The sequence below is a fragment of the Periplaneta americana genome, chromosome 3 (assembly GCF_040183065.1).
Source record: "Periplaneta americana isolate PAMFEO1 chromosome 3, P.americana_PAMFEO1_priV1, whole genome shotgun sequence".
NCBI classification, from domain to species: domain Eukaryota; kingdom Metazoa; phylum Arthropoda; class Insecta; order Blattodea; family Blattidae; genus Periplaneta; species Periplaneta americana.
The window spans coordinates 72,957,120-72,976,719 of record NC_091119.1 but is presented as its reverse complement, the minus strand read 5'-3'; the positions used below and the strand labels follow the sequence as shown (position 1 = coordinate 72,976,719).

Below are 19,600 nucleotides of genomic sequence, written 5' to 3'. Positions count from 1 at the left end.
GTAACTTTGTGACTATTTGGTATATTCATTTCCACTTTTTGTTTTCTATTTGATAGGTAAGATGTAAACCAACCTAAGGTATAATCTTTAACATCATGTAACTTTAATCTATTACCAATATAATGTGATCTAGGCCGTCAAATTCTTTAACTAAATCACAAAATATCCCTCCACCCAGCAATTTCGAATTCAAAGAATTCATACCTACTTCATCCATCAACCTAAAACCTGCATTCTCGTGTCGATTTTATATATATTTTTTTCTTAATTGGTTTAATGTACGACAATTTATTAACTGTGATCTGAGTGAAATGAAGGTGATAATGACAACGAAATGAGTCCAGGGTCCAGCACCGAAAGTTACCCAGCATTTTCACTTAATGGATTGAGGAAAAACCCTGGAAAAAACCTCAACCAGGTAACTTGTCTCAACAGAATGTAAATTATAAATCAAATATTATTTATATCGCTAAAGAACGATAACATAATATAAATGGTAACTTGAATATTATTTATATCACTAAAGAATGGTAACAGAATAAAATAACTTCAACAAGGCTCGAACTCACAATCTTCTAATCATTATCCGAACACTCTACCGCAACTCTATGAGGCGCAGATATCGAATGACTTTTTTTTTTTTTTTGACAGCTGTACTTATCAGCCACAACCTCAATCTGTTATAAAATTATGTGTTCATCAGCAAATGAAGTGGATGAATCTGAAGGGTCTAGTAGAATGTACTGTGGAAAACGGCTCTTGATTCTTATGGGTTGAATGGATCTTTTCCCGAGAAGAAAGAAATTTGTTCCTGAGAATGTTAAGATGTGAGAAGAATGTTTTGCCAGCCTAAGGATGAATTCTTGTATAGTGTATGTATAATCCCAGTTCTCTATGTAGTTGTGAATTTCGGACAAGTCATGGTGCATTAACAGCAGTTCGTAGTACTTTGTTTTGAAAAGATTATTTCATACATCTTGATTACACAACTTTTAGCACTATATCACTTCGGAATATGCATTATATGTCTTTCTCGTGTTAAATTCTATCGTACCCGATTAACATGTTTCGGCCTGTTATGGGCCTTCTTCAGAATTGATTGTTGTCTTTTGGCGCCTTTTGTTTTGTTTCCTATGGGGATGTGTTTATGTAGTGTCTGAAGAAGGCCCATAACAGGCCGAAACATGTTAACCAGGTACGATAGAATTTAATACGAAAAAGACATATAATACATATTCCGAAAAGATTATTTTCTTAAAATTTTGTTTGACGCTGCACCACTCCAAATTGGACATGCTTAAGTGATCAGGGGGCGGAGTAATGAAGTGTATAATAAAACTAATATTATTTTGTAGAGATGACTTTCTGTTAATAAGAGGATAAAGTTTTAAGAGTCTTGAATAGGCCAGATTAAGTTTAGTGTTGTTGTGGTACTTCCAAGTTAGTCTTAACTAAATGAATTTTCAATACTTTACCGTCTGATCTGTAGGTTCCCATGGGATGGTAATATTGTCTAGTAATATTGAGGGCAATGATATAGGATGGCATGAAGTAAAAATCATGGTTTCAAATTTACTGTAGTTAAGAGATATAGGGTACGCCATTTGTTAAGCAGTAGTTATGGGTTTTAGAGCAGACTGTAAACGTTGTCTAGCCTTGAGGATGTCCGAGTGAGTTATGGACATAGCTGTATCATCTGTGTACATAAAAATGTTTAATAGGGATACAAGATATTGTAGGAAAATCAGAAATGTAAATATTGAAAAGGGTAGCCTAGGAGAAAGGTCTGAGTTTCTGTTGGCTATTGTTCTTGACTAAAATAAAACGGAGGAGAAATTTGCGTTGTAAAAGGGAATTTAAAGTGGAGAAAAAGATCAAATTTTCCGAAAAACCTTACCATCATTGACTCGAACACAAAATCGCTAGTCTAGTTGGCTTAATTATAAATAATATCATTCGCAACACGATAAAGGCAATGAATTGTTGCGAAACGTATCAAACATATGAGAAATTGTGTCATGTTCATGACACTTTTATCTTGTGAGATCAGGTTTGAAGCAAAACAAGAAAGCCACAAAAAAGGAAACGGAAAGCAACAATCCAAACTTCCACTTTCTATTTCCTTGAACACGTCCAACCAAATATGGAAAGTCTTGCTGCTTCTGCAGTGGTGGATGATATAATTGCAACCCACACGCTAGTCAAAGGCTAATGAAGTTTCATCATCACACAATGAGACCACTGTTGTGAGGAAGACTATTTCAACGTCTGGAAAAGCATCGAGCAGAACAGCGAAATAAAAATTTATGCATTATAATCGAAAGATGCTAAGATGCTGCTGCTTCACATTTTTCGTCTAAACCTGTGTTCTCTCTCTCATAATCATATTCGTCATAATGATCTTTACAATGACTGAGTCACATGATTAACATTAAACCCTTATACAATGCAGGGATAAAGTCCGCAGAAATTTTCGAAATATAAACAACAACAACAATAATAATAATAATAATAATAATTATTATTATTATTATTATTATTATTATCATTATCATCATCATCAAATTAACAATGTTTTCTCTGAGAGAATATAGAACGATGGAAAACATGAAGGGACTAACCTCTAAAATCATATTTCAGCTTTTCAAAATGACTGGGTTGTGAAGAAAATTTGGAATATTTTTTATCTGTAAAGGTAGTAATTTCTCCGTCGTTAAAGGTTCCATTTTCAAAGTTGTGTCGATATAGACCTCGAGTTTCTCAACGTCAATGAATTCAATCTCAAAACACGACAATGATGCCTAAAATCTTCATAGGTAAAAATAATATCCAAGATCCGGGATTGGCTGAAGTTTTCCGTAATGCTTCTCTGAGCCTCAAAATTTCGGCATAGGTCTAGTAACTTAAAATATCTCAACACAGAATCCTCTTAGATATGTTCTTGTTCGTTAATTAATGATAACATATTACATGCATATTAGATAAATCTGCGAAGAACGACCTAGCCATATCATTGTACTCAGGAAATTCGAATTTTGAACTCACGACTGTTTTTCTTGCAGTGCTCGCACACAAATGCCGATAAAACATTACAATACGTCACGCCCATCTTATTTGAAATATTCAATTCTGTTATACTTCGCATGGGAAGAAAAAAAAGGACGTAAGTCATTACTTTCTATGGTATAATGTTTGAATTTTACATTCCTTCATTAAGCTCGTTTCCTAAAAGAGATCCTAAAACCAATGACGTCAACAATAAAGAAAATTTTGAAATAGCTTAAACATGTGACTTTTCTGATTTACAGCAGTTGTTTAAATCTTTGAAAATTCCTCCTGTAAATTTTGCACAGAGTGGCTTAAACCCTTTTGCCCGCCCACCAGAGATAACACTCTCAAAATTCTTCCTCGCAGTAGGTTACTACATAATCATTATTCCATTATCTTATTTATGCGTAACTTACTTCAAACAGATATTCGGTCAACGATATTGGAGTATCAATCTTTCTATAATCAAAGTTATAAAGGAATTATACTATGTAAATGCTTGTTTTAGCAGTTAAATAATTTTGTAAGGAGAATAACAATGTTAACTGCAATCGTAAGGCTTGGTGGTCATCTGTTATATATTCGAAAGGCTGTATTCAATTCAATAATTCAGCAACCTAAGAATTTTCGCAACATCATGAGAATTAAGTTGTCATATTTGACATTATTTTGTATATAAATTACATGATTAGAAAAGCGCTGCAGCAATGCCAGGATCAAAAGAGAAACAATTCATGTCAACTTTGTGTCAGTTATTCCAAGACTCTATATCAACTACTAGGTTAGTTACCATCCATGAAATTAGTGATAGCGAGGTGATATTGGGCGAGAGATCGAAAATTAACAGACATTCGCCTTACCGTTGGGAAAAACCTTCGAAAAACCTAACGAGGAAATCAGCGGGAACAGAACCCACGCCCAAGCACAGAGCCTACCGAGTGAGCTATGCCGGTGATTGGCTTGCTTTTAATATACATTACGTAAATGCTTTATAGTCTATGTCATAAGTTTACAATTTTGAACTTGCAATCAAACTTGATTTCAGGAACTATGCCGGCTAAGCGTAGAAATTAACACAGTAGGGAGAGTAGCCTGTAACTTTCAGAAAACCGAATTTTTTTTGTCATTCTGTAAAAATACATTCGCGAAATTTGTGTCAAGAACAATTGCTTATAAAAAAATGTACTTCGGCACATTTCGTGATACTAGAATTACTAGATACACAATGACTCAATTTGCTTATGAAGAAAATAAATTTATGTCCTAGTGAACCTATTGTGGTTGGCAGGCCATAGGTTGTTTGTCGCTACACAAATGCAATTGGAGATTTCTAAGAACTTAAAAAATTTCCTCAAAAGTTAACCCTCCACAAACAGGTACTTCATTTATTCGTAAAAACTAGACACTCACCACGCAACCAAGCAGCGGATTCCTAGACGTGAATCTAGCCTCTTGCCAGTCTAGCCGATGAACTATGGAATCTGTTATAAGCACGAATCACACGTTACAAGATAAGGCTCAATTCCTAGCATCGCGCGTTCGCGCCCCAACAGAAAACGAGAGAGGAGAGACTGGAAGAGACGGACAGTCACTGCCATCTGTCTCACGCCGCGTTCAGGTGACGTCATGAGCACGTGGGAAACAGCGCCATTATGGAAATACGGACAAAAAATCAGTAGGCCTACCTCTACACTACACAGAATGGGAGTGTTGCCCATATCGGCGACACCTGTTTTAAAAACCGCGGGATTCTGAGTGAAAGATATATTTATATCATAAGTAATAAATTTTCACAAATTTCAGTTAACTCGTGTGTTTTAATTTTGTTTATTTAGTTTTAAGATGTATTAGTGGCATAATACATCTATTATCAGATAATACAGATACGGAAATAAAATTTGGAGCTGCCTTATTGTACAAGTTCGCTTACAACACACATGTGCAGTAAAGAGCCCCTGTATATATGTTACTTGTGGACGGTTGTGCGAAATTGTTGCCTACATACAGGTGGACTCCCATAAAGACTCGCTTCAAATTTTAATTCCGTATATGTACATCTCACATGTGTCAGAGAAAGAACAATTACCTGTATGTAATACATCTGAAGTCTGATTAGTGTAATATGTAACAAGTCAGTGATATATGTAATGGAGGTGGAGAGGAACTGGCCACCCTACCCCCATTATCTCCTGGTCTAGTTGTCGTATGAATGATGTCTTGTTGGTGTCGCTTGTGGGATTCAAACCTGTCTTCATGGTTGACTAAACAAGTGGTATAGGAGCTGTGTTTAATCGGATTTAAATAATTTTATTATAGACCTATACTACTATTATCAACCTTGGCCGAAATTTTTGAGAAATGCATTAAAAAGCGTCTTGACAATTATTTACAAAAATTCATATTATCTCAATTTCAATTTGGTTTTAGAAATAATGTGAGTACTGAAGATGCTATATTAGCAGTCACATCTCACGTAAGAAATGTTTAGATGTATTTTTAGATTTGAAAAAAGCTTTCGATACTGTTAGCCATGATACATTTTTTAAGCTGGAAAACATTGGAATTAGAGGTACTCCCTCAGACCTGTTTCGATCTTATTTATGTGATAGATACTAACATACGAAAGTAAATAATGCGATAAATGAAACAGGAATTGTCAATATCGGCAACCCTCAGGGACCCGTATTGAGTCCTGTGTTGTCCAGCATTTACATAAATGATTTGTTAGTTTTAGATGCTAACATTACTAAAGGTAATATTTATTCATTTGCAGACGATACTGTTGTCTTATTTACTGGATGCTGCTGCGAACACATTTTTAAAAAGACTAATATTGGTTTAAATTCGATTAAAAATGGTTAGATTTTAATCTGCTAACACTCAACATAGATAAAAGTAACTTTCAATCCCTTTACATTAAACGAAATATGACTTCCTATAGTAGAAAACAATTATAATTTAAAAATTCATAGCAATAATTGTACAAATATCTATAATAAATGCAATTGTCCTACACTACGCCCATCAACCCATGTGAAATACATCTATTTAGGTATCTTCATCGATCAAAACTTAAAATGGAATTTTCATATTAACTACTTAAGTCTTAAATTACGTAAAACTCTATAGAAATTTGTTCAACTGCGTCGCTTCATGCCAGTAGCACTACTGAGAACAATATTTTTAGCCTAGTTCAGTCTATAATACAGTATGAGTATGGAATTATAGGATGGAGTTCAGTCTATAATACAGTATGAGAATGGAATTATAGGATGGGTTGATTATCGCAGAGTACCATTCGCCCATTAATATTACATAAAAGAATTATTAAAATACAGTATGTTCAAAAAGAAAGCTTGATTAACCAACTCATCTTATATACTGTATAAGGAATTTAATGTTTTGAATATCAAGCAAATTTATATGTAGGCTACACTATTTTGAATTTCTACCATAAATATCAAACTAAATTTATATCATCCCATCATGGCCACAACAGAAGAAGATACAATATTTCGCTCCCTCTCACTGAACCAAAATGTAAGGCTGAAGCAGGTCTAAGGAACAGTTCTAATTACGGTCCAAGATTGTATAAAATTACTTTATAAAGAGGAATCCTAAACTGAAATTATCCAAAATACATTATTCAAAAAATAAATTCTTGAACTGTTTTTTTAAACTGGCTATAATCACAATATAAATTCTTGTTCTTTATTTTTTGTCACTTTAACAATGTCGTATTCTTAACTCAGTATGTTTATATATATGTCATGTTTTTTTTTTCTTTTTAATTTTGTGTGTAATTACAGTTAAGAGTTTAATCGCAGTTGTGATTATTTTTTTCTTCTATTCAGTTTCATTACTGGTCACCCCCTGCGCTGCTGCCATGTTGTTGGAGAGCAGACGCATAGTAGCAGTACGTAAATCACGCAATTTAACGCTGTGATGATCTAAAATTGACAGATTATGACCATTGTCGACGTTTACCGTAAAAATTAAGATGAAATAAACATATTCAAAGTTTCATTGATATGCGTCAGAGCATTAAAGGAAAGAAAATACGTATGCAGTGATTTAGAGAATACATGCTCATATATCCATAAATAAGCATACACAATACACATTACAGAATGTATAATTTTACGATAATCAGCAAATTGTTAGATTTCAGAGAATCGAAATTTATATTAACATACATTACTCTTAGATCATAAAACATAAATATATGCATCTTGATTACATAAGTTCTTATTATACTCAAATTCTTAAGTGAAATAAATATGTGATAATCAGTATAGACCTGTTGTTAAGTTTTAGAGAATCGAAAATTATATTACCGGTACTTCTAGACCACAGGACATATTACGTAATCAGACAAAATATAATGCGCAAAGGTAGCCAAATTACATTGAATTCATTCTTCAATTAATGAAGGGAATGCTATCAATTATAAAAAGTACCGGTACCTAATACATTGCAAACAATAGGTAACGTGAAGACCTAAAAAATAAACATAATAACTTAATGCAAATTTAAAAAAACGACATATTTTTTGTGAGTGGATTTCTTTACATATTGTATTGTTATTTTACATAAAAATATTATCATTGCTTGCGGAGTGATGGTACATAATTCTTATGCACATACAGTATGTAATATAAATAAGATGGCATTCCTTGCTTTTTTAATAAGTTATATCCGACAAAATATAAAAGAGTTATTTATAGATGAAGGGGAAATTACTTAGCTCCTTGGCCTTTCTAACAAGATGCAGAGACAAGGAAGTCACACCGAAGTTAGTCAGACTCCGCTATCCAGTCAAGAACACTACAACGGCCAAGATATTGAGACGCACTAACCTAGCGCTGGTTAGAGAACGGATTAAACATCTCCGGTTCGAGCTGTCAGTAATCGACCAAAAACTGTTAGAATCCTGTCTGGCTCTCTCGAGTAGACTTTCACCTATGGATTGGGACAGGGTGGATCAGTCCTCGTTCACACAAGGCATGGCATCTCTTCTGCGATACACGAAACGACACACCAAGAAATTCGAAGGCCTAATCAAATCTACAGAGTCAGTTCCGCCATTAGAGACCAGCCGCATCATAATCAACCTCACGGACCAGCAGCTGGATGAGGCCACCACATCAGTACTTGCCAGGGGTCTCAACTTCGCTCCCGCTCCAAAGAAAATTCCGGCCGCAGACATCATTAGCAGTATTGAAGGCGCTATCCACCAGCTCCCACCAGAGAGCGCGGAAGAAATACGCAGAGACGTTGCCAGGGCTGTTACCAAAGCCACCATTCCTAAGCCCAACATCAGCCGAGAGGAGAATAGAGCCTTGCAGATACTTGGGAAGAACGACAACTTAGTCGTTCTGCCAGCGGATAAGGGAAACGCCACAGTCATCCTTTCCTCAACGCAGTATCAGGAGAAGATCGATCAACTGCTGAACGATCCGGCCTATAAGATTCTCCAGAAAGATCCCACCAGCTCAGTAGAGAGACGCACCAACCAGCTAATCAAGAAATCCAGTCTCCGCGCCGAGAGTAAGCGGTTTCACCGTCAGGCAGTATACCACCCAGGTTATATGGTCTACCCAAGATACATAAGCCGGAGGTACCGCTAAGGCCTATAGTGGATGCGATTGGCAGCCCTACGTACCGCTTGGCCCGCTATCTCACCAACCTGCTGCAACCACTGGTGGGTGGGTGCGTACATCATGTGAAGAACTCTACACAATTTGTACAGATCCTCGACAACATCAAAGTGAAACCGTCCGACCTTCTAGTCAGCTTCGATGTAGTGTCCCTCTTCACCAGGGTTCCACTCTCGGAAGCCATGCTACTGCTTTCCGATCAATTTCCACCTGACATCACGGAATTGTTCCGCCACACGCTCACCTCCACATATTTTCTACAGAACAACACCTACTATGAACAGATAGACGGAGTCGCCATGGGTTCTCCGCATTCACCAGCCATCGCCAACTACTATATGGAGCATCTGGAGCATGAAATACTAGCTACAGCGCCATTAAAGCCTACACATTTCTTCAGATACGTAGACGATACGTTCGTCATCTGGCCTCATGGACAAGACACATTACCAGATTCTCTCAGGCATATAAACAGTCTACGACCCCAGATCCAGTTCACTATGGAGGTTGAAACGAACGGTAAACTCCCATTTCTGGACATCCTTATCTCCAGAAATAACAACGGATCTCTGGGCCATGCGGTATACCGTAAACCCACACACACCAATTTGTACCTGAACGCGAATAGTTTCCATCACAAAGCGCAGCGGATGGGCATTCTTAACACACTGGCCCATAGAGCAGTCTCTATATCGGACCCGGAGCAATTAGACACTGAATTTCAACACCTGAAGCTCACCCTCCAGCAGAATGGATATTTGGCTAAAGACATCACGGCCTCTTTGAATAGAGCAAGACACAAGAAGCAGCAGCAGCCCATCACGGACTCACTAGAAGCGGAAAAACCAGCCACAGCCTGTCTACCATTCACAGGGAAGTTGTCGGGAAAGATAAGCAGACTGCTCCACAAGCATGGAATAAAAACAATCCACAAACCTCCGCCAAAAATCAGGAACAAGGTCAGATCAGTAAAAGACGATCTAGGCCTCAGAGTACCAGGGATCTACCGCATCCCGTGTGAATGTGATGCAGCTTACATTGGACAGACTGGACGCACAATAGCGACTCGTCTTTCGGAACATCAAAGAAGCATCAGATTAATGCAGCCCGAAAAATCCGGATTGGCTGAACATTGCATTGAAAAAAGCCATAGGGCTAATTTCAATAACACCGAGGTCCTGGTAAAGTGTGCGGGCTATTGGGATAGAAGAGTAAAAGAAACCCTGGCCATAGCGGCGGAACGCGGTAACCTGAACCGGGACTCGGGTCTCCAACTAAGCGCGGCATGGTCACCGGCTATTAAATTTTTCACCGCCCGGACGACGGGCCGTCATCAGCGGAGAACTCGTCCGCCGAGCCCACCGTGAGACCCAAGGTCATTCAGCCGGAAAGCACAAAGCAAGACGATACGTCGGCAACGTTCTCGCCGCGGTCCGCACTAATAACAGCCAATCGGCGCACAGCTCCTCGGCTGACTCCCTCTGGCACTATATATTAAGGAGCTAGGTACCCTCAGATATGAAGACGAGGACTTCTTTCTTGGACGTGAAAGGAGCAAGACGTGTCCTGAGAACTTCTGATTGGCGCATCGGCGAAAGCAGCTACAGCGGACAACCAACCAGATTCCTCAGTTCTACAGCAGCCAAGCAGCTCTCGGCCAGGGAGGCTCGAGGCGCCGAGCATCGTACTTCTGTCGGCCAGGCGGCGGACACCTACGTAATCGGCACTTCTTAAAGAGCAGCCTATTGGTTCCATTGCCGCACCGGCGCTCAGCGCGAAGAAAGCCGCGCAGCCTACGGAGGGCTGTGCGCACTAACTTCCCTAGGCCAGGCGGATCCCGGTCGGGGATTGGGTCCTCTCTCGAGGAGACCCCTAGCCGTCCTCGGCCCCTAGGCAGGCTTCCTGCTAGGGAGAGACTCTGTGCCTTCGTGCCGGAGTGACTGCCCAAAGGCAGGGCCTTCGGGCTAATTTGCTTTCCGCCCTCCACTCTTCTACTATTGCCCGGCCCTTCTGAGGGCTACGCAAAATTTCGTCCGGCCCTTATCAGGGCCAACGAAATTAGCGAACCAAACCGGCGGGCTCCGCAACGCTTGTTGCGATCGGCTAACCGGGCTAGGCTTCGGCGACCGGTCGGGCGTAACTGCTGGGCTTCCACCCTTAGTGGGAAAGGGGCCTAGCAGGCTCTTGCACTGCGGACAGAGTGCCGCTTAGGTCTCCCCCCTGACAGGATCGAATCTGTAATTCGAATGGCTCCAGTTAAGAGCAACAAGGCCACGAGCCATTCTACTGCAGGTGGCGTAAAGCGGTTGCTAGTTTGCACTAGCCAGACAGGGCCCACCACCTCCTACTTGCGCGTGTCGCGTCCCGCGCAGATTACTCCTCCGCCCAGGCGTCGGAACCTGCGATCGGCTGGTCCTGTACGGACGCCGCCTGTCCCGGTCCCCGTTGCGGAGATCCTTGAGCTTCGTCCCCCTACCACCATCCCAGTCCCTTCAGGACTCCCGAGAAAGCCCACCCCTCCCAAGATAGCTCCCAAGGTCACTGAGGTGACACGTATTGACTTGCCCGGTCCTAGCGGACTGAATAGCCGTGGTGTTACGGTCTTGGCTGATGAAGTGCCGCCGATTCCATCTGGGTCCGGCGCACTTCAGGTCATTAAGGCCAAAAAGAAGAAGAAGAAGGGCTCAGCTAAGACTGAGCAGGGCGGCATTCCTTCCGCTAGTGAGCTCACCAAGGAAGAGAGATCGGCTCTCTCTACCTTGGAGCAATTGGAGGCGGCGACTCTTCAAGTCGTGACCGAGGAGGCAGCACCCCCCGCCGAACCTGAGGCCCCACAGGAGACGGCTGCTGCCCCTGAGGTAGATGAGGCAGTTCCCCGCCCCCCTTCCCCAGCTCGTACTCACGTGTCGGAGAGTGAGGACGAGGAAGATGATGTTGAGACTGCCCTCACTAGGCGACGTGGTGATATCCCACCCGTTATTATTACGCCAGGCTTCACTGGCTCGCTGGGCCGACTAAACTTAGAGTTCAAGGCCGAATACGAACCGTTGGGCTTATGCTCGTACAAAGCGCGCGGCGGGACGGCCGTGAAAACTGTTTGCGAAAGGGACTACGCAAATCTTTGCAGGTTCCTGACCGAACGGGGAGTAGCGTACAACTTGCTGCGCCCCAAGAACGACAAGCCTCTGCGATTCGTTCTAAGAGGAATAGATATTCACACAGATGAGGAGGACATCCAGGGCGACCTGGAATTCCAAAGCATAATCGTCCGGCGTGTGACGAGGATGCACTCATCAAGGACAAAGGCCAAACTCCCAATGGTCATTGTCGATGTGGAGAATTCCCCCGAAACCCGGGATAGAATGAGAGCCTTGCGTCAGTGCTGCCTGATGAGGGTAACAGTTGAGGACTACGTCCCCAGCAAGCGCCCGCCTCAGTGCAGCAACTGCCAGTGGTACTACCACACGCAGGCTAGCTGCAAAGCGCAGCCTATGTGTCGAGCTTGTGCACGCCCCCATAAGACTAAAGATTGTCGCAAGCCGCACGATGTCCCCGCTACATGCGCACTCTGTACTGGCGCTCACACCGCCAATTATGGAGGGTGTCCCGTGGCACTACAGGTTAGAGATGCCACGGAAGGAACGAGCAGGGCTGCCCGACGGAGGAGGGCAGAGCTCGAGGAACAGCGGACGCTACAATACGAGTGGCTCCGGCAGCAGCGTGTGGAGCGAGCTGCGAGGCAGCAGCAGCTGTTCCGAGAACAGCAGCCACAGGCTCGCGCACCTGTGCAGGGGCCCCGTGCGGAGCGACGCACGGAACTCGGGCCGGTCCGCCAACAGCAGCAGCAGGCGACCATCCCTTCGCTTTTGGAAGTGCCCGTTGCCGCGCCTCTGTGGTCCACCGTGGCAGCGACAGCCCCCCAAACTGCTGCCAATAATGTAGGACCCCTTTCTCAGCGCCCTAAGCGCAACAGGGGCAGCAGAAAAGCCACCAAGGCTACCACGGTAGAGTCCATCTCCGCCCCTGTCCCACCGGCCCAGCAGGAAGCTATTGCAAGCACCTCGAAAGGCCCCACCGGTCAAGGCGCGACCTTGGACCAAGTTCAGCACTTTGCCGAGGCGTTGCAATTAGCAAACCCTAACCTCCCGCTCGCCCCAATCCTAGAAGGATTAACCAGAGTGATAGTTCTCCTTATGGAGAATCCTATGTCTGCCCTCCCGGAGATATTTAAGCTCCTAACCTCCCTCGTTTCTCTCAATGGCCAGACGAAGTGACGGAGTTGCTAGGATGTGTATATGGAATGCCAGGGGCCTTAGACATGAGTTCAGGGCTTTCCTAGACGCTAATAATATAGACGTTGCATTTATAACAGAAACGTTCCTGACACCCCAAGTAAATTTAAGATGCGCGGGGTTTAAAGTCTATAGACAAGATAGAGCGGGTAGAAGAGGCGGAGGTGTAGCGGTGTTCGTTCGTTCTACGATCGCGCACTGTGAGTATCTCCTTCCCCAGCTAGCGGCATTAGAGGCAGTGGCTATTAGAGCCTACATAGGCAGACTCCCCTTTCTGCTTATGGCTGCCTACAGTCCTCCGGGCATACTAGATGAACGCGATTTAGATATAGTGACCAGTCTATCCGATAGATTCGTAGTCGCCGGCGACCTCAATGCGAAGCACGCTAGCTGGAACTGTCAACGCCCCAATCGGCAGGGCGATAGGCTTTTTCTTAATTCTACAGGAAACGGATACGTCGTGATGGCCCCTAGGGAACCCACACACGTACCGGATGCTGCAAATCAACTGCCTGACATATTAGACATCGCTCTGGTGAAAGGTCTCACAACTAGAGCGAGACTAACAACCCTGGATGATCTTCCGTCCGACCACCTACCGGTGATAATGGAGATCATGCACCCAGTCGAACTCTCCCCAACCGCTGAGAAATTCAACTACAAGGCGGCAGACTGGGTGTTCTTTCAAGACCAGGTAGCCGCTACGCTTCCACCACTCCACCCTGAAGTCACTCCGGCAGGGATAGATAGGTCAGTTAGCGACCTGACGGAGTGCATAAAGAAGGCAATGGCTGCCGCAATACCGAAACGGTCTTCACAACCGGGACGGATGCAGCTCCCAGCCTATATTAGAGACCTAAAGATCGCCCGCAATAGAGCAAGAACATTGTGGAAGCGTACTAGGTTAGATCAACATAGAATAGAAATGAACCGCTTGCGCAGGCGGATCAGTGAGGCGGTCCACGAGACGGTCGTGGATGCTTGGAAATCCAAGGTTGAGACGATGGACAGCAGAAACATGTCAGATGTCTGGCGTGTATCTCGAGCTCTGTCCAATCCGTCTCAATCTATTCACCCATTAGTAGTCGGTCCAGATGTCACGGCCTTTACTCCTGAGGAGAAGGCTACCGCACTGGCAGACGTTCTAGAGACCACTTTTCAACCCGTGGAACAAAATTTAAACTTGCCCCATATCAGAGCTGTTGAGGAATCGGTTCGAGACCTCCTTAGCAGGGAGCCGGAAAATGGGATACGACTTACGAACACCCACGAGGTCGCCCATTTCATTCGTCGCCTCGGCCCTCATAAGGCCGCAGGAGCCGACGGTATCCAAGGAATTATATTGCAGCATCTCCCAAGGTCAGCTATGAAGCGCATAGCAGAGATAATTAATAACATCTTGGTTTCCGGTCACTATCCCATTCCCTGGAAAGAACCTCACGTAGTTCTCCTTCCAAAGCCCGGAAAGGATAAGACGAATCCAAGCAACTATAGGCCTATTAGTCTCCTCAGTTGTCTCAGCAAACTGGCGGAGCGGGTCATACATAGACGCCTCACTGAAGTAGTATTGCCCCAAATCAGGAACGAGCAATTCGGTTTTCACCCTGGTCGTTCCACTACACTCCAGGCACTCCGCATGACGGAGGACATTACTTGGCTATGAGCACGAAGCGTGTAGTAGCTGCAGCTTACCTGGACATCGAGCGAGCATTCGACAAGGTTTGGCATGAGGGACTCCTCGTTAAGTTACTGGGCATGGGAGTCCCAGATGGAATGATACGCCTCATTTCTAACTACCTCCGAGGCCGTACATTCAAAACCCGTGTAGGCACTAGTTTCTCCACCCCCCGTGAAATTCACGCAGGAGTCCCACAGGGTTCCATTATCGGGCCCATACTTTTCAATATATTCATTAATGACCTCCCGTTTCGCTATATCCACGGCAGAAGTAGTCATCTGTATATCTATGCAGACGACACTGCCCTCTTGGCGATGGGCAAAACCTATAGATTAGCGTCCCGTAGATTACAGTCGATCTTAGATCACCTCCAGCCGTGGTTCCACGACTGGAGAATCAAGGTCAATGTAGACAAATGTCAGGCCATACTCTTTTCACTAAGAGCGAGGCTCGAATACATACCACCACCACCCACACTTTTCGGACGAGAAATGCCGTGGATGAACCAAATTAAATATTTAGGGATCATTATGGACTCTCATCTCAACTTCCGAGATCACATCCAATCCCTTCTTCGTAAGGCCAACGGGCTGATAGTTAGACACTATCCCATTCTGGCGGCCTTAACTCCTGACAACCTGAGGGTAGGACTTACCATGTATAAGGCCCTCATTCGCTCTGTCATTACCTATGCCGCACCCGCATGGGGGTTTGCGGCAGTGTCCCATCTCCGTAAACTCCAAGTTGTCCAAAACCAGGTGATTCGACTCATTACCCATCTCCCCCGAGTCGCCTCGAGAAGAAAGTTCCATGATGAACTAGAGTTGCCAACCATAGACGAGTTCATTGCTCGACTGGCTAGGAACCTGTATGCGGAAGCTCGTGCTAACCCCAACCCGCTCATATCTGGCCTCGGCCAGTATGATCCTAGGTTACGGCGTAGACACCAGACAGGTCCATTAGCTATACTATTGAGACAGGAGGACAGGGAGGCTGGCGTTACTCCCAGGTTTTGGTAGCCACGTCTCAACTCCATGAGACTCCTTGGATAGTGCAACCGCTTTAAAATGACCTTGTCTTAACTGGGCTAAACAAAATCCCTCCCTAACAATATCTACTTTTGTTGATCGATGGAACTATCATAGAGCCAATTGGCTAGTATATATCCATCGATTCATAGAGTCATTCAACCTAAGAGCCAACTGGCTAGTCTCTGATACTGAGACAACTCATCCTGCCTAAGGTTTTCCTAAGGCGCTAAGACAAATGTCGGGATGAGCCCTAAAAGAAATGGGCCACGGACCTGCACTCATACCCCATTAATCTCCCTAATTACTTTAAATCAATTAACTAATTACATCTCTCCCCCCTCTTCGTAATTGAGCCATCATACAGCCAAATGGCTTGTCTCAAAATTGAGACGATTCAACAAGGCTCATGACAAGAATCACCTCCTACATAATAGCCAAATTGGCTAGTCTCTTATACAAGAGACAACTCATCTCGCCTAAGGTATTCCGTGGTTTTCCTCAGGCGTAAGACAAATGTCGGGATGAGCCCTATAAGAAATGGGCCACGGACCTATATGCCCTTCCCCATATATATTCCACCCTTATTATAAACGATGTATGCCCTAGTTCAGATAATATAAACAGTCTATTAAATATACGAGGTCACTCAATAAGTAGCAAATTGAAAGGACAGGGACCTCTCAAATTGCAGATTAGATTACACGGCGCTTCTTCCGACGGCCTTCACATGCTTTGTCATCGAACAACAGATGACGGCGTCTTGCCATCCTAACGGCAAACACCAGCCAACTCCTCCTCGCCCCGTTCCGTGATCAATTGATCAATGTCAGCCCCCCTCGCGTATGTGGTACCTAAGAAGTTACGTCCAATTTCGGCTTCCCCTTCAAAATTTTCTAGAGCTCCTTCATGGGAGCAGCGTAACCCGGAGTGAGACTAGTGGCCAACAAGCTTGGAGCTCACATATTTAGTTTTGTACAGCCCCCAAACACTTGCAAGGACGCGTTTTGCGTACCTTTTAAATTTTCCTCCCAATTCTCCTTTGATTTTCGATTTTTTCGATTTCCCTCAGATATCACTTAACCCTAAAGATGAGGAAGATGAACATCCTCGAAACGTCGGTGGATCACCAACTTATGACCTGGCTGGAAGCCCGAGAAAATTTCGAAGTATTAAAGTTATTTATATTTTATTGTTTCTTTAGCGATATAAATAATATTCAAGTTATAATTTGTTATATTCTGTTATCGTTCTTTAGCGACATGAATAATATTCAAATTATCATTTATAATCTGTTATCATTCGTTAGCGATATAAGTAATATTCAAAATTTATTATAATTTCTATTCTGTTATCGTTCGTTAGCGATATAAGTAATATTCAAATTATCATTTGTATTCTGTTATCGTTCGTTAGCAATATAAGTAATATAAATTTAATGTTAGGTTTAGAACAATACAGCTGCCTAATACGAGTGTTTTTTCTTCTTATATTGTTATATTATTACATTATACTATCCTGTAACATAATAAATTGGAAAGGAGTCACGAAGATTTGAGCCTGATACGTTAACATTTGAACTCCGACGTCCGACGTTCCTACGTTCTTCCGACTGAGCTATGTCATTTACCTGGTATTAACATAATTCAACGCATTGTCAGAAATACTACAACTGAACATTCATTTAGATTATATTCTGAATATTTAATAATGATATAAAAAGGTTACGTTTATGACAATAATATTTGTAGTTGTAATACCAGCTGCAACAGCAGCAGTGGTAACTGCAGCAATGGTTAAGGACGTATAGTGTGGATACAGTTCAATACAGATCTTTCGAAAACAAATTACGACACTGAGGTCGAGATTATAAAATAATTAAATTCTTCTTAACTCTGTGGACTTTATGTTTGAAAATGATATAGTTATTAATAAGACTCTAACAAGTATTTATATTATTCCCTAATTGAAGAATATATATTTTTAGTATAATTAATGTTTTGCTGTTATTTTAAGACCTAGGTAGAGGCTAATTCTCTGAGGAAAGCACGACGCCATTTCTGCCTGCGACTTTGACTGACATGGCTCCACAAAGAGGTGCAGGAACGAAAGAAAGTATTATACGGGCTGTGATTCATCTTGGTTTTTCGGCATCCGAGGCAGGTAGGCGTTTCAACGTTTAAGAAAGGACAGCCCGGAGATGAGTGTAAAATTATCAACGCTCGACAATTTTTGGTCGGAAAGCTGGGAGTGATAGAAGAAAAATTTCAACACCACAACAGGACGCCAGATTAGTGGCAGAGGTTGAAAGGAATCCCTTTCATACCGCTGCTACTTTGAAGGCAGTTGTTAATTTCCCTGGGCACGACCAGACCGTGAGAAATCGTTTAAGGGCCGTCAATTTGACATCTCGACGTGCTATTCCTAGGGAAGTTCATAAGGAGGAGCGTATAGAGGAGCGTTTAGTCTTTGCAGTGGGAAATGGTGATCGGGATTGGAAAAGGGTAATTTTTTCTGATGAAGTCACCTTTTCTACTGCAAAGGAAGGACCCACTCTTGTATATCGTCCTCCTGGTACCCGATTCGACCACAGATATGCTGCCATGCGTGACCGCAGTGGTAGAGTATATGTCGTGTTGGGAGTGGATTTCTCGTCGTGGAGTGGGCACAATCCATCATGTTCGCGGGAAATTTAACCAGCACAAATATCAACGGTTTCTGGAATTCTGTATGGTTCTTTATACTAGGTCATATCCTGCTGGAATTCTTCAATTTCAGCAGGATAATCATCCAGTCCACACATCTCAATTGATTCGGGACTGGTTTGCGAGGAGACAGGATATCGAATTGATAGAATGGCCTCGTCGCTCTCCGGACTTGAACCCTTTGGAGAATATGTGGGCACAAGTAAAAAAGCATATGCGGAAAAATTGGCCCAATCCCCAGTGGCGGCTCCTGCGTATTTCTTAAGAGGAGGAAAGAGGGTAACAGGACGAAATGACACCTTCTTGAATGAAACATGCTACAAATTAGCCAACATGCATATATATAAGACCAGGTAGTGTTGGGGTTTGTCTTCCCTTCTGTATAGCAATAATCTATTCTTGTAAAATGAGTTTCCTAAATTTTAAAAAATATGTAATGTTTTCACTTCCATTCATTGTTGAATAACAATTACAAGGAAATTCACCTCGCAGCATTTTTCGAGCACACTACAGCAACACACGTGTTGGAAGACACTATAGCTACTAATACGTAATCGGAACCGCGGAAATGGGAATGGGAAAGAATCTAATGAAAGCAAGAACACTGCACCCACCTACGTGGTCTGTGTTGCCACATGTACATTTTAAAAGTTCAGTATCACATGCTTTTCAAGAAAATCAGTTCTTGTAAAGTCATAGGTACTATAGTACGTCCGCTCAAATGAGAGCCACTTCGAAAGTGCGATTGGACACACTTACCGCAGGAAGCAAGTAGGCACGCGACTCCGAGCAGGTTCCATGTAAACAACGCTGCGTTGCCATCTCTCCATTCTGAAGACGAGTGAACCTTCGTGTGCGTCTTGTAAATACAGAAATAAAACGCGAATACCTCCTATTCAAAGTCTGTTGAGTCACTATTTAAATCAATTACACAAGATTCCAAGCTAGCTTCTAAGGAGCGATAATCACTTTCTTTTGTCTTTACATGCTCAATATACTTTACTCAATGCTTTTTATTGTTAATGTCGTCCATCACAGTTACTATTAAATCGCGTACTTCTTCAACAATTTTATTTCCCAATGCATTTTCTGACCGGACATTTCTCCTCAGTTCCGACTAAACTAATTCTATGGCAATGGTAGGGGGAGCAGTCGTAGTACAACATGGCCGTATTTTGATGATAGTTCG

General features: G+C 42.7%; 1 protein-coding gene across 5 annotated transcripts in view; it reads right to left on the bottom strand.

Annotated features, from left to right (window-relative positions):
* The window catches only part of C3G (C3G guanyl-nucleotide exchange factor), a 403,493-nt gene that overhangs the window by 201,617 nt on the left and 182,276 nt on the right, over nt 1-19,600 (bottom strand). The window contains exon 1 of one of the 5 annotated variants that reach the window (XM_069820755.1): nt 4,459-4,616. The exons of the other annotated variants lie outside the window; for them this stretch is intronic. The gene's annotated coding sequence lies outside the window, so the exon portion shown is untranslated. Of the gene's footprint in view, nt 1-4,458; nt 4,617-19,600 lie in introns of those variants that run through there. 5 annotated transcript variants of the gene reach the window in all.